This window comes from Pelodiscus sinensis, chromosome 1 (assembly GCF_052426305.1).
Source record: "Pelodiscus sinensis isolate ZL-2025 chromosome 1, ASM5242630v1, whole genome shotgun sequence".
Lineage (NCBI taxonomy): Eukaryota > Metazoa > Chordata > Testudines > Trionychidae > Pelodiscus > Pelodiscus sinensis.
Window position 1 is genome coordinate 54,121,124 of NC_143052.1, and position 16,817 is coordinate 54,137,940.

The 16,817-nt window shown below is 42.5% G+C and overlaps 1 protein-coding gene across 8 annotated transcripts in view; it reads left to right on the forward strand.

Moving 5' to 3' along the window:
- CNTN1 (contactin 1) overlaps window positions 1-16,817 on the forward strand; it is a 396,144-nt gene that overhangs the window by 156,608 nt on the left and 222,719 nt on the right. For 2 of the 8 annotated variants that reach the window (XM_075930057.2, XM_075930050.2), the window contains one exon: window positions 3,912-4,054. The exons of the other annotated variants lie outside the window; for them this stretch is intronic. The gene's annotated coding sequence lies outside the window, so the exon portion shown is untranslated. The remainder of the gene's footprint in view (window positions 1-3,911; window positions 4,055-16,817) is intronic. 8 annotated transcript variants of the gene reach the window in all.

The window sequence follows — 16,817 nt, forward strand, 5'->3', positions numbered from 1 at the left end:
CCTCTTCCTGAAACACCATTGGATTCAAGGTTGATTGAAAGAGGATTGATGCCCCATTTAAGAACATTTGGTTGAGCTCTTAAGAAGGCTCTGTGTCCACATTTGTAGCCAATTACTATGACTGTTTTAAAATTTTCACTGAACAAAAGTTGATCAAAGACCATGTTTTACCGTGTCTCAAAAGAGAAGCCACCAATTTTTTTGTTGAAAGGAATCAAAGACCTATAAACCTTTTCCCCCTTTAACCTTCATACCTGATCCCTAACCCAAACATCCAACAGAAAGAAGAGTTTGAAAAATGAGTAATGGAATGAAATCCAGAGTTTTTCTTCTTTTCTGGTCTTTAAAATTGATGACACAGGTTCCTAACCAAAGTCTTTATCTCTCCCTGGTCCATTTCTCAAGTATGTACTGAGGGATACTCTCCATTAAGGTTAATGAAGTGGATGGACATCTATTAACATCAGTGGGCATTTTGAATCATTAGTTCAGGATTGGGAACTATTGATATGTCTACTCTTAACTATAATAATATGCCATCAGAGGAAAATGGTCTTAGTTAAGATTTAAGAAATACCTGTTAATATGTTCATATTAATTTGACCCGAGAGTAGCTCCCTTCACCACATGAAGGGATTAACCAAATATTCTTTTAAATACTTAAGCAACCTACAGAAATTTGATAAAATAAAGGTGTTACACCAACTTTTGCACGTTTTCAATACATTGCCTTCATTTTCACTGATCCTAGTAGCAGAATAGGAACACTGCATAGCCAGGTGCAGTAGTGTGTACAGTTTGTTGTAGTCCCTGTGCTGGAGACTAGCAATCTACATAAACAATTAATAGGCAAAAAGCAAGCACTGGGCAGCAACAAAACACACATGACTGAACATTAATGTTAAGAACTTGCCTTGTTAATGCCTTTTCCTTTTCCATTCTAAGCAGCATTTACCAATATAAAAACAAAGGTCTAGGTTTGTAGGCATTTTGGAAATGATGTGTGTTCTGGGGATGGGGAGCTTAAAAGGAGAGCAACTCTGAAGGAGGTGAGAACATGAGAGTGAGCGAAGAACACAAAGGGTACATCTACACAGCACCGTACAATGAGGGTTACAAGGATGCCAGAATAGCATGCTTGTTATTTTGAAAAATATTTAGAAATAATGGGCACATTTAAAAGATGCAGGGTAGCTATTTTGGGATACCGCCAGTTCCCAAAATAGCCCCGCTGTTTAGACATACCCAAATAGAACCTTACTCTGACTTGGGCAAAATGAAAGAAAGATGGGAAATGAAAAAATATCAGAAAAAAAATAGTAGAAACTAAGTTGTGTAGGACTCAGTAGACAAAGACAGAGGACACAATTCACTGTTGTCCTTTGGCATATCCTCAACTTAGAAGGATAGCATATATATATATATATATATATATATATATATATATATATATATATATATATAAAAACCCACTCCACCAGTTAGAGAACTGGCTCTGCATTCCCTGCAGATTCCCTTTCTCTGCCAATGCATGTTGGGTCATTTTAGGATGGGACAAAATCTGAATGGGTTTTGGCAACAAGGTTGAATGGGCAGCTGTCAGGTCTGCTCTAGCCTGAATGGATATCTAAATTGGTTCTTGAACCTCCTAAACAGAAGATTACAAGGATTTTAGATAACTTGTTTTATATAACTTCTGGAAATGTACCTTGGTACTAAGCATGCAAATAGTGTGCTATAAGCCCAATAGTGTAACCCGTTAAAATTCTACTAGTTAAACATTTAACTAGGAACTAGGTGTACAGGGGTGCTGCAGTACTCCCCATTTTACACGGGGATCCCTGTTGCTGACTTCATGCCCAGGAATCCCTGCTGCCACTACCATACCAGGGGATGGCAGTGAAACTGAAGCTATCAAGCTTATTGGTTAACTGGTTAAACTTTTACACCGCTACTTGGTACCAGAAGAAGGAATGTAAACACAGAGGATATTTAACTAATCTATGTATCCAGTTATTTATGTTCGCAGGTTTCAATAGAATCCATTATGCAACACCAGTGTGCTGGAGGTGGGCATGTCACACACATCAGTGCATTATACAGGATTTGTCTTTGTGTTATTGTCTAGTGTGAACTTGAGTGGCCTCATTTTCTGAGAACAGTCTACTGCTGTCTCTATGCTCTGCAATGTTCAGTGGGTTTATTGTCTAACCTTCCACTGGTTCCAATATGGGTTCTTCTACTTGGAGGACATTGTGTCCACTTCACCATGCTCTTGATCTTATTTTGCTATTAAAATCATACTGTTCCTATCAAAGAAAATAAGATGATGCATCAGTGAACACTGTTATTCCCAAGACAAACTTTTAAAATCATATAACAAATGATTTAAGGACCAAATGCCTCCCTAACTTTCATACACTTCCAGCTGCAAGTCGCCTATGTTCTTAACCAAAATTTGGGCCTAAGACTAGAAAGATCTAATTTCAAACTCTGGCCACAGTATACAGGCAGTCCCCGAGTTACGTACGAACGGGGCTTTTCTCGCTGCGGAGGACAGGGGCAGCGGAACCGCCCAGACGCGCCGCGGTCCCGCCGCCCGCGTCCTCCGTGGCGAGAAAAGCTGCTCTGCGTCTCCCTGGTCTGCTGGGGGGGAGGGGGTGCAGCTAGTGCGCCCCCCCAGCAAACCAGGCTTTTCTTGCCGCGAAGGATGAGTGCGCCCCCCCCCCCAACAGACCAGGTAGACGCGGAGCGGCTTTTCTCACCGATGCCTGGGGTAGAGCAGCTGGGGCGCTGCCGGGTTGGTCCTGCAGTGCTGCTCCTGGGTGCTACTGGACCAACCCAGCAGCACCCCAGCTGCTCTGCCCCAGGCGTCCCCAAGTCAGCTGCTGCTGAAACTGACCAGCGGCTGACTACAGGAAGCCCGAGGCACAGCTGCTCTGCCTCGGGCTTCCTGTAGTCAGCCACTGGTCAGTTTCAACAGTGGCTGAATCTGGATGCCAGTTCCACTTCTGAACTGTTGCCATTTCTGTTCAGAAAAATCTCCTTTTGCATGGGCCATATATCTCTGGATATGACTCATAGTACCCTGTGACAGAAATAGAATTTTTTCAATATTCTCATACCTTCCAGTTTTACATGCTGGATTTAATGGGGACTGTCCTGCTTTTACACACTCCACCATTCCCTGAGTCCCAGTTGAGAAACAGTTTGGCCCACTGTTTGAGAGAGCCCCCAAAGTAAGTGGCATTGAATATGGTGCAGAGGGGCACAGCACCATTCAGATTTGACCTAGTTACCTGTCTGTTTGGGCTTAGGGAGGAGTGGCCAGGGCATATGGAAGTGTAATTGAGACCGTGTGCTAGATGGCAACACCAATCAAATTTTGCATGTCTGCCCCTCTGGTTCCCTCAGCAGAGGCGCAGATGGGTTAGTCCTGTGAAGTGCTGTGCCCGGCTGTGACGTTGAATTCTGATGTGAGTCACAGTTATATGTTTGCAACCAAATTTTGTACGAAGTGGGCCAAGTAAGACGTCTATGAAAAGCTCATGCTTTTCTGATTCTGTTGATGCTATTCTTATCCATGAATCATTTTTGTATTTGAAGTTATTGGGTATGTATTTGTATTTCAAATGTTTGTTACTGGGAGAAGTCAGCAGGCTTAGCCAACCTATTATGAAAGGGTTGCTAGTCAAGTGAACAGTAGTACTTGACAAACAATACATCTTAAATTGTGCCAGTCCACATCTAATGAGCTCTGTTGTGAACATTCAGACCAGCATTTAAACAATGGCTGCTGCCTAAAAAAGACTTTGCTCATGTTATAAACTCCATCTTGGATTTACTTTCACACAGTGAGAAGAATGGAATTTGTTCCACATGGAATTGTAACATTTTTTTTCTTCATTCAGCTCATCACTTCTGGATTATTTTTGCTATGAATTGAGCCCCAAAGGACTGATGATCCAACCTAACAATGATGTATTCCAGAGACTTAGAAGACATCAGATTAATTCATCTTTGCCTTAAGCCTGCACCAAGAACTTTGTAATTGGTGTGTGTAATTTGATTCATTTTACAATTCTACTCTCAATCCTTTCTTTCTTTTTATTAATAAACCTTTAGATTCTAATTTCTAAAAGATTGGTACAGCATGCTTTTTAGGGTAAAATCTGAGATATAAATTGATCTGAGAATGTGGATGGTGACCTGAGAACCTGTTCAGATTTGGTGAGATTGGTTTTCATAACCTGTCATCTGTGTAAGGAGTGATACTTGTGGTGTCTAAAGGGATTGCTTGTATGACTTCTTGCTAGCCAATGTGGTGAACAGTAGTGCTCTTTGCGACTGGTTTGATGTCTTATAATGAAGTACCCCAGTTTTGTACTGTAAATAGCAATTCACGTTGATTTGACCCTCTTAGTGGTGCCCTCAGAAAACCTACTATATTACACTTACTTTGGCAGTTCAAAATGTTGGGAGATATGTATTCTGTGTTAGCAGGAAATAGACTAAAAATGAACCCAAAGAATGGTGGAGTACAGCCAATTCCATTATTAACATGAAGACTAATTATTTTTCCATTTCTCCTACATAGAGCACACAACAAAAAGGTCTCCTTTCTGAAAAGGATAAATCCCTGAAATTTTTTTTAACATGTATGTCTGAAATTCTACATTCTAAGATGATTTTAAGGTCATTTAACCCTCTCATATTTTATACTCTAGAGAATATGGGTTGAAAAGGTACATGTCTCATTTTGCATTTAAGCACTTGTAATTCCTTTTTTTTTTTAAGCTCTACAGTTAGTGTGGTACAGATTTAATTGATTTCACAGTACGGTCTCACTGACATGTCACAATTCTTTTCACTTCCTTCAAATACTAGATTATTTTCTGTTACAAAGTATATACTTAAAGCTAGTGTTTGAGTTAGTGATTTTTCACAGTGTGTTGTTAATAAGAGATTAGAGAGCTAAAACCTTCAACGCTTTTGTAAGATGGGAATTGATGCCACTGTGGTAATGGCCTTATCTTAGCACCAAGCACAAAAATATTTTCAAGGACAGAGCTTCATCTTAGATTTCCTTGTCAGGTGACAAAATATAATTGTCTTTAGGCTAAAATGAGCAATTTTGTAATTTGTTATCTCTAGTCAGACAGGACTGTTGGACATGTTATGTGAAAGAGCATCTGTTGAAACAGAAAGTTGTGAAGAATTGGAGATTGACAAGTCAAAAGCAGTTCCCTTATGAGGATGTGAAAAGGTTCCAAGCTGGAGGTGAACAGAGCCAGAGGCTGATTCTGACTGGCTGTTCAGCCTGCTGCTGGGGAAAGAGGCTTCTGTATATTTTGTCCATTTACTGACAAGCTACTGATCTGATCTGACCTGCACTTGAAAACAGTGGGTGCTGATGACTGACAAGCATGACTGACAGCCATGTCTGATATGAGATTGAAAGTAAACACTGGCCTTCCCTTATGCTGCCAAATCCAAGCTGCATCCATTGCTCCACATCATGGAACAAGCAGACGCTTTCCTCCTTCTCAAAATGCAGTATGTGTGGGAGACGCAGAGTGGAATCATTGGAGGTATGGAACAAAATCAGCAGACAAGACAAGCAGATCCTGGCTTTGTTGCCACTCAGCAATATTTGCATGGGAGTGAAGAAAGAGAGCCTGTTTTCACTGTCAGTCATATGAATCAGTAAGTGCACCTGAGATCTGCAGGGCAGTAACTGCTCTGTCAGGTAATAAGTGCACCAGCACTTGTTGAGTTCCTGGGAATGGGAGAATATGTCCAAGCCTCCCATCCCACATGTGAAGGTCCTTCCTTCAGCCTTAGGGGAGGAGCCAGAGAACTCAGGGATCATGTAAAATTGGGGACAATGAATAATAAACCAAGTTTGGGAGTGAAGATTACAAGGTCAAAAGCAGGGAGATGGAGGGTGCCACCAAGCAGAGAACTTTGGCAAAGCTGAGAATAAGCACCTATTGAAGTCCAGGTGAAGGAGGCGTGCCCCGGCCAAAGGGGAAGAGTTATTGAACCCAGGTTTCAAATAATGACAACTGATGAATAACAGGGTTGGGAGTGAGGGTCATAGGTTTAAAATCAGGGAACCAGAAGATGACATCAAGCAGAGAACCCCAGTAAGGCTGAGACCTATTGAATTCTGGGAAGGGGGTGAGTGTGAGCTGAGCCCACCCATAACAGAAGGCCCCTCCCCAAGCCTAAGTGGAGGAGCCATTAAACTTAATGTTCAGCTGATCCCATAGGACAACAAATGATTAAGCAGGGGCTGAAGTGAGGGTCATAGGTTCAAGATCTGGGATTCGGAGTAGGGACACTGAGCAGAGAACTGAAGTCAGACTGAGAACCAGCAGATGAGCCAGGACTCTGGCAATGGTAAATCCAACTATTTCTCTGGAGAAGGCTTGATTGAGGGAAGAAGTGATGGATTACTAGATCAGCCTGAGCTGAGGAGAGCTAAAAAAGATAATTAGCCCATTAACTGCAAGAGTAGCAAAGGAGCATAGGAAGGAAGTACAAAGGAGAGGAGAAAAAAGACTGAGGCAAAGGGAGATCTCTGTATAGAGATCTCTTTTTCTCTCTCCTTGCTGGCAAAATGGGACAATGGTTGAATAGAATAGCAGCTAGGGGTGGTGTTTGATTACAACACAAACTACGTGATGATGAGTTTGAGGGACAGGCATGTTAGTCTGTTTTAGAAAAACAATGAGAAGTCTTATGACCTCTTAAAGATTAACAAATATATTTGGACATAAGCTTTCATGAGCTGGAGCCCACTTAGTCAGATGCATGAAGTAGAATCCTCAGTTTTGCAGGGATATATGCACACATGCAAGATGGGAGAGTTACATTAATATGCGGAGGAGCAGTGGTAATGAGGCCAATTCAGTCAGGGTGAACGTGGCCCACTCCTAAAAGAAGTCTTGATAAAATCAGGACTGTCCCAGTATTTAAAGCTTTGTCTTGTATTCCAACCAATGTACGAATGGTTGCCATTTGCCCTAACATTCAGGCAGCCTCGCTGGTGTAGGGCTCCCGGGCTGCTTACTTGGGACAGACTGCATGCTGCCCCTACTCCAGTGCCAGCACCACTGCTCCCATTGTCCAGGAGCCTCTGCCAATAGCATTGGCAGGGTTGGCACCTGTGGAGCCATGATTCTGCACTCTCAACTCACAGTTTCTCCTGGGGGCTGGAACTGGGATCCTGCACCTTCAACCCACAATTTCTGCTGGGGGCTGGATCCAGGGCCTTACATCCTCTCCTCCCGCCCATATCTCTGTGGCTGCTGCACTAACCCAGCCTGCCCAATCCCCCATCTGTTGAGAGATTTTTATGGTCTAGTCACCCTAGTTTGCATATGGTAGTCAAGGTATCTACTCAGTGCAGGTTACAGTGTCAGAAGGCAAACAATCCAGACATGCAGAAGATGTCTGGCTGCTCCAGGGATGGACCTGGCTCCTGCATTAGGAAAGCAGGATAAGGGCCCCTCTAAAGGTAAGGAGGTGGTGGTGAGTTCTGGAGTCAACTAGGGGACACAGCATTCGCCTGGGGAGCACAGGATGGTGGGTGGGAGTCCCACCCTGGGAGCGTCTGGACAGGCAACACAGGCTGCCCCAGGAATGGAGCTGGCTCCCACATTAGGAAGGCAGGATAAAGTGAACAGAAGAGGAATTCTAAAGTTCCCTTATGTGTACTAAGGTAGTTAAACACTTCACTGCTTATGTAAACTGAGCATACAACAAATGAGAGAGTAGTATATTAAAATGCTGCCTGTAATACATGTAGGCAGCAGCAGGAGTGCCAGTACGACCAAATGGGTAATCTGTGTGGCTCTGATGTTTCCTCTCACAGCTCTTCCAGTTATTTGTCTTTGACCAAAATCAGTCTGCCCTAGAACATGCCCTGGAATTTTGGAATTTGAGTTGTGATCCCACCACCCTTTAAGCCGAAGCATATGTAATTGCTCAGGAGCCAGCAGAACTGTATGTTGCAGCTACATGATGGGAGGGGAAGGGAACACAAATCCAGCCTCTATCCCTGCACCCCTCTACACAGCTACCCATCTGAAGATTTCAAAGTGTTTTGTAGGCCTCAGGGATCTACTTCCCCCTTGGGAACAGGAGACAAAGGGAAATGAGGATCCCTAGTGCCTTGATTCCTGCTTGCTCCCTGTTCTGTCTCTAACCAGTCAACCACCTACCCTTGCAACCTTCATATTGCCTTTCACTGCTTCATGACAAGTGACATGAGCATGGGGCTGGAGGACTCTAAAGGAGCAGAGGGTGGCTGCATAGCTGGCAACGGCAGAGAAGCAGCATGTAACAGTGTGGCACTCACCTCTTGTAAGCACCCCCCTTTGGCCGACACAGTGTGCCTCCACACTCTTCATTCAAAAGCCTCTTTGGCAATTCAGCCCTCCAGCCAGTCACACCCTGTTTGTGATCAAACACAAACCTCTTTCATAGTACACATTTAACATGGGCCCATCTCAGTGCCCTCTGTATAGTGTCTCTGAATCCATTCCCTCAGTCTGCTCCCCACTCTGGATGAGAGTACTGCTCCCAGGACGTCCCCTCTTGGAGATAGTGTCAGTGCCCTCAACTTGGGGCTTTATCTCGAGTCCCATAGTAGTCCATCATTCTCACGAAATTCACCACATGGAGCTGTCCACAGTGCTGTAGCCGGTGGGCTAATTTGCCTTTGTTACTGTCATGATTACTTAGGCAGCAGCCTGGAGAGTAAGGGATTAGCCTTATCTAACCAGGTACATTCAGCCAATAGGAATGTAGGTAGGAATTTCAAACTAGGACAAAGGAATGTTTGGTTTTTTTCCTTCTCTCTCTCTCTCTCTCAGAGTTGTTCTCCAGCTACTGAGGGAGACAGAAATCTCTCTCTCTCTCCTAGAAAATTCTTCACTTTCTGTAAGTAGGGTAAAGTTTAGATAAATCCATTAGGTTTTATTTTTTTTATGGTTTGGGTATGGGAACTGATATCTGTGGACTTTTTAAGAAATGGTTGGCTTTTCTTTGTAACCAATTTCTAGGCCCATGGAGTTTCTCCATGAGTATATTATTTATTACTTTTCCATCTAGGCATAATGCTTGCACCAGGAATATTGTGGTGATAATAAAAGTTTTCTCTTTTCTTTAATTAACCTGGTATTGGTTAATGGTTATGTCCTGCTTTGTACTTCAGGGCTGAGATTTCCAAGTGATCTCTCCCCTGATTTTTTACATCAATACTTGGGTGGTGGTAGCAGAAGTTTTATTCCCAGAATCTAGGGTTTTAAGATTTTGGGGGGAAGTTTTATACTATAGCCTGGTAGATAAGGTTTTGGGGTACTTGCTGGCCCCCACTTCTGCATTTATAGTGCCAGAGTGGGGAAGGAGCCATGACAGTTATATTTATTGTGACTCTATTGCTGCTTCATTTTATTCTGCTTTGCATTAGATGCAGCAGTAATGCAAATAACCTACTGGCTTGTATCCTGTAAGACATTAGCTTCAGCAAGTCTTGAGGTTGATAGTAGCTAAACAAATAAGCTTTGTACAGACTAACAGCCCAATGGAAAACCCCAAGTTATTGGGGAGCAGAAAATAGAGGTTAAGTACATCTGAAGATGTAATGTATATAATATAGATACTGTTCCTTGAGGACTACAGGAAGAGGAGTTATGGAATAAGTAATCACAGTCATGCCTGGTGAGGCTGATTAAGTGAAAGACTAGTTATGTATGGCCAGTTTTGCATGGTAACCATTCAAAGAGGATGCCAGTGTAGGTACCAATATGGTCTCTTGGAGTGTGCTGTCACAAATCCGAATTTCTGCTTTACTTTGAAGTGGCCTAATTTTGATGGGGAACCAAGCAATTTCTCTAATTTTCCTATGATTACTGGTAAAGTTATTGTTAGCTCATAAAGAATCTCTATACTTCATAGAGATAATTAACATTATGGAGCTTTTTCTCAGTTAATAATGAGTCTTTAACAATCCTTGGTATAAATGTTGGTTTAAAGAATGGGTTATAGATTGGGGATTAATTAGATTATTTACATTATTCTAAAGGATACAAATCTAACTGATATAGTCAAAGACCTATAAAGGTATCAATCATTGATGATATTTGGTGCACATCCCAGAAGCATATCAAGAGTTATCATCTATATGATAATCCTCCATGGGGGAATATAGCACAGAAACCAACCTTGCAAACTCCTGATGATTTACATCCATACCTCTGTGATGGGGGTTCATTTAACAAATCACCCCATCAAAGGGTATGTGTGTAGCCTATAGGGTTAACCTGTTTGCTTGCCTATAGATATAATTTTATTATTTCCTTATGATTTTGATTATATGTTTATTATAATAAACTGAAGTAGGTTTATATTGACAGTTTGGCTGTAACAAAAAAGACTTACAGGACATCCTGTATGTTGAGCTAAGACAAAGTTAGTATTTTTATCGGAGATCTTTCACCCAGGTAGCACAGTTAGCTCACATATGTTTGGGACCTTTCACCAAGACAGACGGACTTCCATGGCATAGGGGCTTCCAAGAATACCCTCAAACTTAGCAGGTATGTAATTACTTAGAAAAACCCAATACAACTGGTTGAGATCAGACCAAATAACTGTGTAGGATAGAAATAATAAATATGATAGACAACCACAAAAGGCCCATGGTAATGAATTGATGTATATGATAATAAGCTGAAATCAATGATATACTGACCTATTGGAAAAAGACACTCACCATTAGTAAGATGAGGAAATACAAATAAGGAGAAAAGGAAACATCTTCTACTGAATATTCATCTAACAAAACATCAGGGTAGCATATGACAAAAGTGGCATCCCAGGCTAGGGTTGGTAGGAGAAGATGATGTAGTACTTGGGAGGTACCAGGATGATGGCCACTGGTGATGATGGGGAAGGTGCAAGTGATGAGGAAGATGATGGTGAACACCTCGAGTTGTTCTAGAAGGAATGGTGTGAGTATATGGTATGGAAATACAAATGTACATTCCCTATTTACCTTATGAAACTGGGGTGTTTGTGACTGTGCTAAATGTATTAATAAACTATATTTGCAAAATACAAGAGTTCCTATAATGTGAGTGTTGCATCTATGTACATCAGGGTTCCCAACCATATAATAATTGAATATTGAGCCTGATCCTGGGACAGAGGACCTGTCAATCCTAAGGGTGGTAACTGAAAATTCATAAGCAATCCTAGATCAGTCAACAGTGCTGCCACTCCCTCAGTCAGCCACTCAGTCTTCACTGCTTGCAATCTCCATAGGTACTGACTGCTGTCTGGTCCTGCAGTTCCTTTTGTAGAGTCTTTCTTGCCCTTGATTGGCCATTTCTCCTGCAGCCATTTTAGCCTGCTTGGCAATCCTCTCTGGCTTCTCGGAGGGGAGGAGGCTGTGGCACTGTGTCACATCGTGATTTCCCCTTCAAAGAGACACTTTTCTTCCACCAGCAGCGCAGCTGGTCTTCGCTTCTCCAGACACTGCCTGCTGCCACCTCCCATGCCTCCTGTCTGATGCCCCGAGGCTGCATGTGAATCTCCCTTTCCCAGCTCCAGGGTTGTCAGATCTCCCAGACCAGACGGACCGGATGCCATTATGTGTGGTTGAGGAGAGCTGGCAACCCCTTTGCCCGTGGAGCCACCCTGGTGTCTGTGCTAGGCTGCATGGTGCCCTAGTATTAGTAGAGACGGCTTTATAGGAAAAGATCAGAGAAATGTGCAAAACCTTTTCACTAATCATGAGGAGCTTAAACTTTATGCAGAGTCTCAGATAATATATTGATAGGTATGGCATAGATGTTAGTAGAACAGAGCACCAGGGAAAGGATTTGAAGAGATGAGTGATGTGATCAGAATAACAGCGATTTTCAGATCATTATTTTGGATACCTTGGAGGGGAAACATTATTTCAAGCATGTTGCTGTCTAGTTAGTACTATTTTTTGAAGCAGGGATAACTTAAATTACATCACTGTGCAAGTCCTGAGACTGGAAATCACATACAATAATAGGAATTTTAGCTGAAAAATCAGGCATTGTGCTAAATAAATCCCACAGGTTTTTGTTTTTGTAGATAAGTCCTTGGAGGAAGTGTTTCTCTCATCATGAGTGCAGTGTCACAATAATAAACAGCAACAAATAGAAAAATATGGAAGAATTATTCTCATTGGTCCCTGGCTCTATGGCTGTGTATTTAGCTACTGAATGCAGGGGAGCCATTTTGAATGAGTATAATTATAAGGTATTTGTGATCCTTCAGAGCAAAATAACTGTGTGATGAAACATTTGAAAGTATTTTAATCCTTACAAAAATAAAATTCTGAATTAAAGGTGAGTGGAGAAATTGTTAGACAAATACAAAAACTATTGCAGATTTCAAATATTTTAAGACAGTGACAAAATAGTGTATTTATATACTTAAAATTTCAAATATTTGAATAACTATTTAAGCACTAGTTTACATATGAATTCCATCTAGGAATGTTATTTAAGCATTGAACTTTAATCCCTGAATTGACAATCTTAGATTTGTCAAATTTTAAGACTCTAAGTATCGCCTTTATTGACACATTTGTTAGATGCTTGGTCCTGATTACTTTTGGTAGCACACTGATTCTGCATGGTGCTTATGCCTTTAATTTCCATTGAAAAAATTAGTTTTCTGAAGCTCCTTTATATCTTTGAGAACTGGCTGCTTTGGTAGTTTGTTGCACCCAAATAGTAAAGTAATACAAAGATGGGATTGGGTAGGTGAGAAAGTATAACAGTTTTCAGCATGCCATCTGTCCTGGAAACTACAAATCCTACATGAGTAAGTTCTGAATTAAATGTAAAAGAAGGTCCTCAGATTTGTACTGTATATTTAGAAGAGGTAATGTCATGTGAAGGCTGGGTTGGTAGATCCTTGTGTACAAAACCTGATACATGTGATGCAGCAGCAAGAGCAGAGGCACTTCTTTTCATTTGCATGTCTAAGTATCTGAACGCTAGCAAGATACAATAAAAACATAGAAGCTGCGGTATGAAGATATTAGAGTTAAGGTTAAAAGGTCTGGACAATGCAGGCAGAGACAAAGGAAGGTAAGACATTTGAGTTATCTGATTTTAATCTTTAGCATTCTTTGAAATGCTAAAACCAGCTTCTAGTGCTGTTTGGTTTGTTTATTTTTACTGTGTCTAGGCTGATAGGGCCTTTTGGTAGTGTTATAAGACAAATAAGACCTACTCAGATTCAATACTAATATTTGGGTTCAGTGGGGAAAATACTCTTATCAGAGCTCTAGGATTCCCAAATTTGTGGCTCCGTCCATTCAAATGGGAAGAATCTCAGTGCTTTCAACAGGCTCTGGTGAAGATAGCAAGTGATTTCTCCCCTCCTATTCTCTCCCAAGGAGTTTGTGAAAGAAGATTGAATAGCATTTTATTCCCAGTAGCTTCTAATCACATGCGATGGTGGTTTTTTTTAAAAACGCGCAATCACCCCTTGAATGTGCATATTGTGCTGTTGCTCCTAGGAAGGATCATGACTCACCTTGCCACCATCTGCCCTTAGTGGGAAGAAGTCTTATATAGTCTTGCTGTGGGGCATTTTCCTGAAACAAACAGCTTCTGGCAGCACAAACTTTACTTTTCAGACCCTTTGTAGACTTTTCCCCAGACTCCCCTGAATTCCTGGAGCTCTCCTGGCAGTGTCCAACCTCTTATCCACTGAAAACTCACAGGAATTCCAGCCTGCTATTTCCAGAGAAAGAGTACATACCAGCTTGTAAGATTGAGTTCAGCACCAGCACTTTGCTTAACACCACAGCACTCAGATATATTTATAGTGAAAACAGTCTAAAGATTCAGGAGTTGATGAGTGAGGGTATTGGAAACAAATGGTTACATGTACATCAAAATCTTAACATGCTTTTTAGATACTAAATTTAGCTAATCTGTCTAAAGAAGGAGATTATGAAAGTCCTCTGTTGAGTTTTCAACCAAGGTTAGCTAAGGCCCTGTTTTGATGAATGGTCATTTATTTCCTAGGGGCAGGATGAAGGAGTTAAATACCCCCAAAGTTGACTGGCTGTGCTTTTAGACAGGATAATCTCCCGTGACTTGGTTTTTCCTGTGTGCTCCTTCCCTGTTGACTTCTCATTTCTTTCTTAGAATTTCTTTTTGAATGTAAATGGGCATCCACTGTGTTAGCTCACAACACTTAAATTACATCCCAACAGAGAGATGCACATTTCTTACCTCCTGTCTTGAGGAAAACCTGTTTTCTCACTTAGCAGATGTCTAAGGTTAAAATTCTTTCATGTATGTTTTTAGTAAAAGTCAGTGACAGGTCATGGGCTTAAAAATACCTGGGTATGGGTGAAGCAAAATGCAGGACTATGTAGCACTTTAAAGACTAACAAGATGGTTTATTAGATGATGAGCTTTCGTGGGGCAGACCCACTTCCTCAGATCAAATAGTGGAAGAAAATAGTCACAGCCATATATACCAAAGGATACAATTAAAAAAAATGAACACATATGAAAAGGACAAATCACATTTCAGAACAGAAGGAGGATGCAGGGGGGGGGGGGGGGAAGGAAGGAAGGTAAGTTTCTGAGTTAATGATATTAGAGGTAGGGAAAGCTAAATGTCTGTGAGCTAATGGTATCAGAGGTGATAATTGGGGAAGCTATCCTGGTAATGGGTAAGATAGTTGGGGTCTTTGTTCAGTCTGCCCCCCCCGGAGAGTGTCGAATTTTAACATGAATGACAGTTCAGAGGATTCCCTTTCAAGTGCAGATGTAAAAGGTCTTTGTAGAAGAATGCAGGTGGTGAAGTTGTTGAGACAGTGTCCTTTCTGGTTGAAATGGCAAGAAATAGTTTTTTCTTTGTGATCTTGTCTGATATCTGTTTTGTGGGCATTAATCCTTTGGCGCAGTGTCTGAGATGTTTGTCCAATGTACATAGCAGACGGACACTTTCGGAACATGATAGCATAAATTATATTTCTGGATGCGCAGGAATATGTATTCTTGATCTTATAACTCACTTGGTTAGGTCCAATAAGGCAGGGATGACAAACAGGTACTATTAGAGATTGCGCTGCTCTATCTTTTCCACTGCTCCTGTGGCAGGGGCTGACTGCTGTTGAAGCCTCACAAGGACTGACTCAACCCAAGCTGCTGTTCTGGCAGGCCAGGGGCTACTCCTTTGTTCCCCTGGGGACTGGCTGCTGGTAAGCTGTTTAACAGCCCTGGGACTGAGCACTGGTCAGCTGCTGTGGCAACACTCCTGTCCCCCACCTGCTGCTGCTTCAGCCCTGACACTGGCCAAGTGATCACCCCATCTTAAAAAAATATATATCTTGAAATTAGAAAAGGTTAAGAAAAGGGCAACACAAAAGATTAGAGGTTTGGAATGGCTGTCATAGGAGGAGAGATTAAAAGACTGGGATTTTTCAGATTGGAAAAGTGACAACCAAGGGGGGGATATGATACAAAATCATGACTGGTATGGAGAAAGTAAACAAGTGTTATCAACTCCTTCTCATGACACAAGCACTAAAGGTCACCAAATGAAATGAATAGGCAGCAGGTTTAAAACAAACAAAAGGAGTATGTTATCATACAACACATGGTCAATGTAAAGAACTTCTTGCCAGAGGATGTTGTGAAAGTGAAGACTATAATTCATGGAGGATAGGTCCATCAGTGATTATTAACCAGTATGGGCAGGAATGGTGTCCATAAACTCTGTTTTGCAAGAAGCTGGGAATGGGCAACAGGAGAGGTATGTCTAGACTACATGCCTCTGCTGACAGAGAAATGTACTTTAGACATACCGACATAGTCAATGAAGCGGGGATTTAAATATCCCCCCTCTTTATTAGAATAAAAATGGCCACCACATTGTGGCGGCTCAGTTGTTTGTAGGCTCAAAGCAGCCGTGAAGACGGGGATTGGTCGACAAGGAAAGCCGTTGTCGACCGATCCCTTATGCCTCGTGAAACGTATATGTATATAGAAGATGCACCTTGGGCAGAAGAGGTGGAGCTGGGAGGTAACCTTCCCCTCCCACACCAGCTCTTCAGTTTTACCTTGAGCACACCACCCAGGTCTCTGGCTGCTGTCACAGTAGCAGGGGCAACCAGGAGCCCTGGGCCATTTTGAATCAGTAGGCCCTGAGACAGTTGCTCTCTTTGCACCCCTAGTCCATGGGCCTGGTTTATGGCACTCAGGGCATGCCTTAATATGAAGGGTTGTCACGGGGCAGCCTCTCCTGCCTGCCCCCCTTTGGAGGGCAGGGGTAGGACCCAGAGTTTCTATATAAAGCCACTGGGTTGCCCCTTAAAGGTAGGGCTGGTTGGCCCACTAGCTGGAGTCTTTATGCAAAGTCTGTGACTGCTTCTTTAACACGGGGTCCACTGGCTCGAGTCTCTCTGCACAGCCACTGGTTGGCCCTTTAAGGCAGGTCATGACTGGAGTGGAGCTGCACCCCTGGTAAGGGGGCCCTGGGCCCACCCTATTCCACTGGGTCCCGGCCCAGGGCCCTCTGAGTGACAGGACGGCCCACTATTCTCTTGATGGGGGAATCCAACCTCAACACACTGAGGCTCCCGGGGTGGGAGAGGCTGCTCCGGCACTCTCCCTGGGCCACTTCCTACCTGGTCCGATGGGGCCTCTTCCCATGTACTTGTGGGGTCCTCCATGCTCTTGGGGGCAACTGCTGCTCTGTAGACGGTCATGGAGACATCCCAACTAGCCTCG